General features: G+C 51.1%; 1 protein-coding gene across 3 annotated transcripts in view; it reads left to right on the top strand.

The window, feature by feature from the left end:
• The first annotated feature begins 8,695 nt into the window (after positions 1-8,695).
• Arhgef7 (Rho guanine nucleotide exchange factor 7) overlaps positions 8,696-10,599 on the top strand; it is a 79,806-nt gene continuing 77,902 nt past the window's right edge. For all 3 annotated transcript variants that reach the window (XM_005366288.3, XM_026788824.1, XM_026788825.1), the window contains exon 1: positions 8,696-8,816. The gene's annotated coding sequence lies outside the window, so the exon portion shown is untranslated. The remainder of the gene's footprint in view (positions 8,817-10,599) is intronic.

Genomic DNA, 10,599 nt, shown 5'->3' with positions numbered 1-10,599 from the left:
CAGGATGTCAGCGCCATCTTGTAATGGCGATCCTGTCCGGCTCTCTACAGGGATGCATGGGCTGGATAGAGTTCTGCTTGGCCTGGGGCAGGAGTAGTGACCTGGTTCCCTACACTTGTGCATGGATGGTTTAGGACTGAAGCGAAAGTCTCAGAGGCTAGAATAGGAAGACAGCAGAGGACCTGGTGGGCCAGTTGTTCTCAAGGCTTTGGGCCACGACTGGTTAAGTGTTTAGAAAACACTACTTTGCTTAGAGGGTTGAAAACATGGGAGAGCTGTTAGAGCTGGCGTGGGGGCTGCCAAGGAGAGGAAGCTGGAGTGGGGCAGAGAGGGTGCCAAGGGAGGATGGTGGCAGGCTCGGTGCAGGATACCTGGGAGCGGCCTTTGCCATCCCTCCTGCTCTCTGGAAGCTCAGCAGGAGAAAGGGTTTTGTCTCTGAGGAAGCCTGGGTGTGAGTCCTGGCTGGTCGGTGGAGGTCACGAGTATGGTATGGAGCATGGTATAGAGGTGTCTGGAGCGCTGGAGGTCTGGACAGTGACCAGCTATTATTAGAGAATCGCAGTTTAGAGAAGGCTTGCAGCTGTAGGCAGGTGACATTGAATTGGCAGTGTGGAGATGATGGTGACTAGACAATGCCTGGGAGACCAGGAGACAAGGGACGTGGCTTGCAAGGCACTTAGGCAAAGGTAGAATGACAGGAAGGTTGATAGAGCCCAGTGATGCTGGGATGTTGGGGTTCACCACCTACAGACTCATCACCGTGAGGGAAGGATCCCCCACTTGTGACCACCCAATGTCAGCAGGACTGGATAGGGCCACCCAGGTTAAAGTTCCCTCCTTATCTTGGTGACCTTAGGTGATAGTGGTGATAGTGGGCTGAAAGGGAGAGAGGAGCCTGCTGGGCTTGAAGAATGGAGGGGGAGGTGCAGAATATGACGGCCTCACTGAGCAGGAGTTCAAAGAGCTGGATGCCTGTGGAAAGACTGGATGTGGGGTGCAGGAATTTACAGTAGTTTTGGGGGACCCAACTGGAGGTCCCCTCATTATAAACTTTATTGGGAATTTGGTACGAGTGGACCTTCAAGCATGGTTTTTCTTCACATAAGAGCTTAAGCAAACCGTACTCATTTAGGACGTGTTTCTTTGAAACCTCAGCGTTTAAAGTCTGTTCTTTTCTTCACAGTGAAAGAATCCCTGGGTTAAGTCCAGCTGAGCTGTGTTGAGTGCGAACAGTTGCATCTTGGGAACACTCAGGATTGCCACCTCCAGGTCATAAGGACTCAACATTGGGTCTTAACTTACTAGGCAATGACATTGTGACTCTGCAGTGTGTGCCTTGTAGCTGATACTTTGAAGTCCAGATCTGGGAGTGGTCAGGCATTTCAGGGATGCCAGTGTAGCGTTTCCACCAAGTTCAGGTTCAAGTTGAGGGTCATTTGTTATCATTTCGTCTCCTCATGGATTCTCAAGCATTGTCTCTCTTTCCATGGCACGTTACTGTAGGAGGAAGGCTGCTTGTTGGTTCCCAAAATAATCACATAGAAACTGTATTAATTAAATTACTGTGTGGCCCATTAGCTCTAGCTTCTTATTGGCCAACTCTTAGATATTAATTTAATCCATCTCCATTAATCTGTCTATTGCCACATGGCAGTGGCTTACCGGCAAAGTTTCCGTGTCTGTCTCTGGAGGGGCTATGTGTCTTCTCTCTGACTCTGCCTCCTTTCTCCCATCTACCTGTTTAGTTTTCCCCACCTAGCTCTGTTTCCTTATAGCTCTGCTATAGGCCCAAAGCAGTTCTTTTATTAACCAATGATATTCACAGCATTCAGAGAGGAATCCCACATCCCGTCATATATCATCATGACAGACAGGGAGGGAAATGAGCTGAGGGTTGTTTGTCGAACCAGCACTGCTGAATTCCATGCCATCAATGTAAGCAATTTTCTCAGGGATTATTCTTCCAATTGAAAGCATTAACACCAGTGAATATTCAGCTCCATCTTCATGGCTGGGGAAACAAACACATTGAGTTTCCCTCCTCACCCCCTTTTCTTTGAGAGACCTTGAGGAGAGTTTTGGGGAGTCACAGTGACATGGAGACATGTCTTGTTGCTGAGTTTGGGGCTGAAAATGTCTGGGTTGGTTGGCTCCCCCTCTCCTCTCGATAGAGGCGGCATAGCATATTAAAATGCTAGCAGGGTCACCAGAATCAGTTAAGAAGGCACCGGGTTTGGATCCTCTTCAGTCATGATGGCGGCTTCTATTGTCTTTGCTTTTGGTTCAGGTGGTTTGTGGGTAAACGTCACCACATGGGCTCATGAAATTTTAGACTTGGTTTTCATTTACAGAGTTCCTGATATCAAAAGCTTGGGCCAGGCCTGGGAACCTGTGCCATAACAAGGCCAGAGGGAAAGCTGATGCTCTGGGGGCCCTGTTGAGAGCAATGGCCAGCCTACCAAGTGGATCACACGGCACCAGGACTAGATGTGCCTCGGGGATCCTTTGCAGGTGACTAGGCAGCCTGCTCACCCTGGTGGGTCTCTTTATGCCTGGCGGTTCCTCACCAGTGTCTTCTCTGTTTAGACAGTGGAGTCTCAGTATCTGCTTGGGGGGCTTCTGCAGCATTGGAATGGAGGCAGAAGGTGCATTGGGTTAGAAGGGGTTTTGAACTTGTCCAAGAAGAGGGGTCCTTCTATGCCTGTGCATCAGAAAAAGTCCTCTAGAATGGGAGGTATATCCTCTTCCAAGAGACTGCTCTCAGGATGCCTGTCCAGGGTCTATGACATGGCCACTTAGCCTGTAGGGACAAGGAAACAAGAAAGACAGGGCCCTCTAGAAGCTCCCTGAAGAAGCAGCAGGAGCTATGTAGGTAGATTCTCCTAATGGGGTTTTGGGGGCAAATGAACACACCCTGCTAAGGGTCTACCAGTCAGCTTTGCTCCCTGTGACAAGTTCCTGTTTGTGATGATGTCTCCGGGCTTCTTATCTGTCCTCCACCTCTAGGGACACGAGGCTGGTTGTCCTTGCTCTGGGCCGCCCTGGTGTTCTGCAGGTGCACCAAGCCCGAGACTCTCTGGAGGTCACCCCATCTGCTCTGTTGGGAATCCATGAACAAAGACACTAGACAGTGCCTGTCCCATCGTCCCACAGGAGAACACCGTCATGCAGAGGATGATCAGGTGCCATTTAGCCTTAGCTGTGGTCAGTATGGACATTCTTTCGGGGGCCTTGTGAGGATCCTGTGGTCAGTTTTTGTCTACTGAGATGATTCTATAGAGCCGTGTCTGGGGAATTCCAAGAGGGGCATCGTGAGGAGCCTGGCTTTGAGAAACAACAGACGAGAAAGACATCTCAGCAGAGAAGCCAGACTGCAGAATGAGGAACCAGTGGAGATTACAGATCTGAAGAAAGAAACACCGAAGTAAATCTCCCAGCGTGGGCTCAGAAGTGGAGCTGAGGTGACTGAAGGCAGAATTGCCTAACCGAGGCCACATCTGCAGGTATCTCAGTATGACAGAGAATGTGGCCTGAGGGGGAGATGAGAGAGTAGCCAGGCTGTCCCCTCCTAGAGATGCCGTGAGCTGAGTGGGTACTGGGGAGCAGATGCCTAGGGCGGCGTGGGCAGATGTCCTGCCCGCCTCTCCCTCTCTGTCTGTGTCTGCCTCCGGTCCAGCCTGCCTCTGTGGCTCTTCACTGCTGCTGTCTAAATCCACATCTCTCTCCCGCTGTCTCGTATTCTTTCTCGTCTCTGAAATGTCAGACTTGATGTCTACATGGAGACCCCCACCTGGAACTCAGCCCAGTGAGATATGCAGCCCTCAGGGGCAGCCACATACAGTGCCAGCGACAGGAGCTGGACCAGGCCAGGTGATGAGGCCAGCTGGCAGGGGACCCTTCGAGGAGCCAGCGATTTTCCTCAGTGATAGAGGGACGAGCGCTGAAACCAAAGCTCCCTTGGTGGCGCAGGCTGCAGCCATGCCTGGATGCACCTGCAGGAAATGGAGCCTCAGACCCAGTGCGGGCATGTGTTGTGTGGCAGAACTTTTCCTGGGGAGACACAACATCCACGTCTACAGCCAAAGATAGGAAGCCCGCGACAGACCAGAGTACGGATACTACCAACGTTTAAGTTGATGGAACGGAGTTTATTGTGGCTACTTACAGGAATAGCAACGACTCAAAGACAGCTACATCACCAAAGCCCACCCCACATGGGTTCATCCCCCAGTGTGTCACATCTCTGGCTTTTCTGAGTTAGGGTGGGACGGGAGGCTGTGTGTTTCTCTCTGCTATCATTCGCTTTAGTCTGGCCAGTTTTATACAATCGGAAAAGATTTAGTCTTCCTGATGGTGGAGGTAGCATTCCATCTGGGAACTGAGATTTGAAATATATTGGGAACAAAAAGCAAAAGAAAAATTACATTATGAGGGGCTGGAGAGATGGCTCAGAGGTTAAGAGCATTGCCTGCTCTTCCAAAGGTCCTGAGTTCAATTCCCAGCAACCACATGGTGGCTCACAACCATCTGTAATGGGGCCCTCTTCTGGCCTACAGGCATACACACAGACAGAATATTGTATACACAATAAATAAATATTTTAAAAAAATTACATTATGAAAGGCTCACACTTTTCCCAATAAACTTTCTTGCTATGGCACATATTTTTGAGAAGGACTTTACTGGTAGTTAGGCACCAAATCTCGGTGCTTTCCACTCACTGGCTTTGCAGTGGAATTTGGAGAATGGTCTGTAGACTGCCCGGAGCCCTACTCACACGCAGTTCACCCATGCTGTACCGGAGGGGAAGCAGAGAGTGATGGGAGGAGTGGGACCCTGATGCAGCCTAGCTGGGCTAACAGGGAAGCTGCAGGGATGGAGTAGTGAGCTGGAAAGTGTGAAACGGACTCCAGAGGTAAACGCAGGGTTCCCTTCTCAGTCTGGAGTGACAGATCTGCTCCACAAGAATCCTTCCCTGTGTGGGGTGGCTTTGTACTTGAAGGCAGTTTATGACAGGGCAGGCATGCTGACCTGAGGGGAAGGGTGGCAGGTTGGGGTTGTCATTGTCCATTCCCTAGTTTATTTAGTGATGAGGTACAGTAAGTGCACAGTCAGAAGAAGGCTCTGCCTTGCACTCCTGGGGGCACTGCTGTGGGCGCTGCCTGCAGGTAATGCATGTTTTCCTGGGCACTCACACACAACTCTATCAGAAAACTGAGTGCTGTCCACACTGTACTGTTTCTTGTTGGTTATATAAAGATGGCTAGGGTTGGGGGGAAAGGCCTTGCTCTGTACCCCAGTCTTACCTTAAACTCAGTCTCCTGCCCCTCCCTCCTGTGCTGCTGCCACAGGCTTCAGAGTCACTGCACTGTCTCAGGTGCTGTGTGGTGGCCCATCTTATAGAAGCACCATAGTGTCTACTGATTTTGTTTTCTGGTTATCTGTTTCCAGCGGCCACTGGAAGCTCTCCAGGTTAGGGTCTTTGGAGAAAATGGGCAACACTAGACAAATAAGAGCTCGTTTGTGAAGTGAGTACCTAAGAGGCCATTACTCCCCTAGGCCTGTAGGGACAACGGGGAGCAGGGTTCCTGGAGTGAGCATGAAATAAACTCCAGAGCTGGCCTTCAAAATATCTGGCATGTGGTGTGAATGCTTAGCAAGAGGCTCTCAAGGGTGGGACCCTGCGTTATGTTTCTTGATTCCTGGGTACCAATGTGATGTTACTAAGTGCAGAACTAAGCTGGGTGAGATGTTCCCAGCTCTGTCACCTAGCACTAGTACATCATGGAGCCAGTGCCACCAGTGTCCATTTCCTGCCAGGACCTCTGCTGGCTGAGCCCCCTCACGGTCAGAGAGCAGGGCCTGAGAGACATATGCTGGCTGATGAAGCCTGCAGCAGAGAGCTTGAGGCAGGGCGTGTCACCTCTGAGTGAAAGAAGAGCTCCTTCCCTCTGCTGTTTTCTCCAGCTTTCCCTCAGGAAGGTTTCTGCACTCACTTCAACCCACACGATTAAGTTATTGGGTGCACAGGTGCTCTTCGGCTATTTACTGAGAGATGGCAGCGGCTTGGCATTAGGGCTGGATGTCTGGCGGAGCTGAGGTGCGCTCTAGCAGGTCCTGCCCTGTGGTTGAAGGCACAGAGAAACAGGGCTCAGAGAAGTGATCTTCCCCACTGGGTGCAAGATTTTTGATGACGGAGCGGGACCTTTGCTCTGCAGTTGGGAGCTTTAGGGAGCCTCAGTGACTCTCCATGTCGGAGAAAACGGGACATTCCTTCTCTGGCAGCTTAATTCACTCTCTAGGTCCTGGTCCTGGTGTCCTGAGCACCTCGCAGGAACTTCAGGCCTCTGGCAGTTCTTATGGCCAAGTGTTCTGGGCGTCAGAGTCAGGTAGGGGCTTTGTGCAGTGAGAACCCCTAGACCGGGAAAGCTGAGTAATGGGTTGTTGCTGTGGCAGCATGGGCAACTTTTTCCTTTGATCTCGGTTGCTCAGGCAGCAAGCCCCCTGGTTGCTCACAGCCCTGCTGACCTGCCTGTCCTGCCTTCTCATACAGCTTGCTCACAAACGCCTCAAACACTGTCCAACTCTCTGTCTGAGGCAGCTGCCTTTGATGACACTTTGTTGAGATTATGGGGGAGGGGCCTGGCTGCCCCCAGCCAGAAGCAGCTGGTGAAGAGTGGAGGAGACTCTGGACAGCTGCGGAGGTTCTGGACTCTGGTTTCAGCATTACTTGGTGGCCAGTTTTCATATCAGACACACTTGAACCAAATATTGAGCGTAAAAGCCATTTCTTTGGAAACCATAGGTTTTGAGATGATTTCTGATTAGCTCCTGGTAAAAAGCTTGCAAGTTATTATCGTGGAGAATCTGGATGTGACCAGGGCAGAGCAAGCGGTTAGGTCTCTTGTTCTGGAGTGCATGCAGAGCCCTTTGCTTGGTGGCCTTGCTTAAGAAACAAACAGCTGTGAACATTCTTACGTGGGGCTTTTGGTGGATATGTTTTCTCCTGGGGAAACAACTTTCAGACTCAAAATGTTATCTAATCATTTTTATTGGTCATCATCTCAAGGATCCACATTTTGCTGCTTTTCCTTCTTCATCAGACACATTCGATATTGGCTTAGCGCCTTCTGGAACAGCCTGGTCCAGCGACACATCTCTGCTTTCTGTGTGGACATTCTATATTGTTCACTCACAGACAACAGCACTGTAACTCACGCCCAATCTAACGTAGACTTTTTCTTCTTCTGTAAAACACATCACTATCCCCGTGACCTTCTGAACTCTGGTAGCACGTTAGCATGATTGGAGGCATTAAAACAGTGAAGCTGCCAGCTAAAGTACGTAAGCAGACAAACATGGCACTAGACGTGAAAAAATGGCATCTGCTCACAGTTTGAGAATTAAAGCAAGCGAGCATGGCTCTGCTCATTTGGAGCAGGGAATGCGCACAGAAAGCAACTTGTCGATGAGAATGTGCTGTGTTTTCCTGGGGTTAAATGTAAAAGTTAACAAATAAATCTGTGATGACTTTATGGATGGGTCTCCGGCAAAAGAAAACAAACAAACGAAGACAATGTGGAGGGCCTTTTGTTCCTAAGAACATTTCGGCTGAGGGACTCATCACTTGGTATTTCTGAACACCCAAGCACTTTGCAGAGACCACTGTATTCCCTGGAGAAGTGGATGGAGGTTGTGGCTTCTTATTAAAAAAAAAAAAACCATCTTGAGTATTTTCAGTGCGAAAATTCTGGATGATGATTTAAACACCAACATTTGATTCTTCTAATCCGCTTCAAAAAATCTTACTTTCTAAATCCTGAGATTTAAAAACGTTAAGAATTAAAAACCTTTTTGATGGATTTGAGTCTTCCTTCGATTGGTCATAGTCACGGGTTCTGCTCCTGTTTCCCTTGGTGCCAGGCAAGGTAGGGTGCATAACTTAACACATGTGGCAAGGGTGGCAGTATGCCGGCCACTGCTCAGGGTGCAGGCTAGGGACACCAGCCTTCTCCGATGCCTCACCCACGCTAGCCTGTTATACCCACACTAGCCTGCTATTCTGGTTCATCATTCACAAATCACACGGCCTGTACTTAGGAAGAGAAATCATGGCACTTTCGTGCCGACTTGCAGAATTCGTTGCTCGTTATTTTAAGCGAAGGCTTTAGAATTAAAAGCACACCTTCCAGGAGCCTAGGTCGGACAGGGCGGACGTCCTCTCAAACCTCCTTGGGGCTGCTCGAGCAGCAGAGGCAGAGTTCTGTACATTGAGGACGAGGTCAGGAGGCGGCACGCAAGGGATGGGAGCCCACCGTGGGGGAGAGGAGGTGGCGCGAGTGGGGCCGGAGTGGGGATCTGGAGGAGGCAGGGCCGGAACAGGGCCAGGAGGTGGCGCGCGTGGTCGAGGAAGCCGGGCCAGGGAGTAGGGGGGCGCGCGTGAGGAGGAAGCCGGGCCTGGAGGGGCTGGAGGGCGCGGGAGGCGGGTGTGTGTGTGTGGGGGGGGAGGAGTCTGGCGGGAAAGGAGGAGGGCGCGCGTGGGGGCCGGAGCAGGTCTGGGGAAAAAGTAGCGGCGGCGGCAGATTTCCGCACCCGCGGGGGCGCGGTTTGACTGTGTCACTTCCGGTACGGGCGCACTTCCGGGTGCGGGCAGGGGACGGAGATTGGTGCAGCCCAGGGTAGGGAGCGGATGAGGCGTCCGGCCCGCTCAGCGACGCTGTGTGTTGCAGGTCTACCCGGAGCCGCGGAACGAGAGCGAGTGCCTGAGCAACATCCGCGAGTTCCTGCGCGCCTGCGGGGCGTCCCTGCGCCTGGAGGTGGGTGAGCGCGGGGCCGGGCCGGGCTGGGGCGGGGTGGGGGAGGCCGGGGTCAGGGCGAGCCGGGGGTCGGGTCGGAGTCTCCGCGGCTGTCGCTGTCTGGGGCGACCGCTCCTCCCCGCCGGCTCCCTGCCCGTGGTCCCGGGAAGCAGCGTCTCGATGTCTCCTCGTGGCCGGCGGGTGGATCCCACCACACCTTGTGATGGTTTCCACGAGAACCAGCGGGTTCTCTGGCTCGTGTGCAGGTGGCACACATTGGTCATCCCCGCTGGCCGGCGACACCTGTCCAGCCCTGAAAGCTGCCTTTCGGAATTACCCAGCGTCGTGTCCAGGTCGGACTCGGCCCTCAGTAGGTGGTCAGGCCAGTTCCAGGCTCAGAGGACGAGGGCCAAACCCCCTCCTGATCTCTCACGCCCTCGTCTGCTGCTCTGCAGGCCCGAAATTAGGCGGTGTGCCTGGATTCTCGAACCATAATGCTTACGTTAGAAAACCCATGAGGTTTGAGACTGGGGTTTGTAAAGCCTGCTTCTGGGGGTAACTCCTCGGGGTTGTCTTTTCCGTTCTGCTTGCTGCTTCGTGCTGAACACTCTTTGTGATTGTTCAGTGGCCGCTCTCCAGGGATGTCGCTCTTTCCTTATTTTTCTTCCTGGGCAGTGCGGTAGCTGTAGAAAACTGGCTTTGCTTTAGAGCGCTTGCTAGGATTGCTCAGGTGGATGAACTTGCGGCCACGTCTGTGTTAAAATCTTGTTATCTCTGTTTGCAAGCTCACCGTGTGAAAGGGTGGTAATACCACATGGCACCCCTACCCGGTGATGACCCAGTATAGCGTTCCTTTCTTGGTAGGACAGTCTTCTTCTGTTTTTCCTGGGAGGAATTGCAGAAGTCATCCCAATTACTTTTGGGAAGTGTATTTAATTGAAATTGGACATAACAGCGATTTATGGTGATTAAAGTGTCCCTGTTTTTATTTATCTTTGATGTACTCGAGGAAATTGCTGCAGGTAATTGGGTAATGGCTGGGATGATTTCAGAAAACCTCACAGCTCTTTAAAGATGGGATATTGGCGTCCTTCGGGTACCACCCTTGTCATTTTAATGATTTAACTTCCTTATTGGACTGGAGAGTACTTTTTACTTCATCTTGACCTTTGTCACGGGGGAGTTCATTCCCGCCACGCTCCCGGGTACCAGTGTAAATTGTAAGAATTCGCTGTAAAGGAATCGAACGTCACACTCTTGTTTTCAGCTTTCTGAAGGTGGGTTGCTGTGAGGACTTTATAGTTCTGAGTTTGCCCAGAGATGCCTCACAGCCACACCTGGACCTGGCTCAGGCACCTAGAACATCACTTGAGACATAGCAGGTCCTTGCTAAGCCTTAGTTACCGCGGGAATGAGCCTGAAGTTGCACTTGGGATAGCCAGTGAGTTTCCCCTTGATGGGGCGGGGAGGACCAATTATGTCATTCTGTACTGATTTTGAAGAGTAAATATTTTTTCCAGTTACTCAATAGTATAGTAGAGGAAAATACAAGATTCTTTCAAGGTCAGTGTATCACACTTCAAATTTATAATTACCCCAGGAGATAATAAAAACAAAACAACACATGCAAAAACCCTAATCTTTTTTTTTTTTTTAAGGAAGTTTTTGGAGAAAAGATTGGCTTTAACTCCGCTATTTGTTTATAACTCTGTGTGAGGGCAGAGGCCTCTACAGGTAAAGCCCTAGTGTCCTGCACACAGACACAGGGAGAGACCTAGTGTCCTGCTCACAGACACAGGGAGAG

The sequence above is a fragment of the Microtus ochrogaster genome, unplaced genomic scaffold, assembly GCF_000317375.1.
Source record: "Microtus ochrogaster isolate Prairie Vole_2 unplaced genomic scaffold, MicOch1.0 UNK7, whole genome shotgun sequence".
NCBI lineage: Eukaryota > Metazoa > Chordata > Mammalia > Rodentia > Cricetidae > Microtus > Microtus ochrogaster.
The sequence above is the reverse complement of the archived record's forward strand: the minus strand, read 5'-3'. Positions and strand labels throughout refer to the sequence as shown.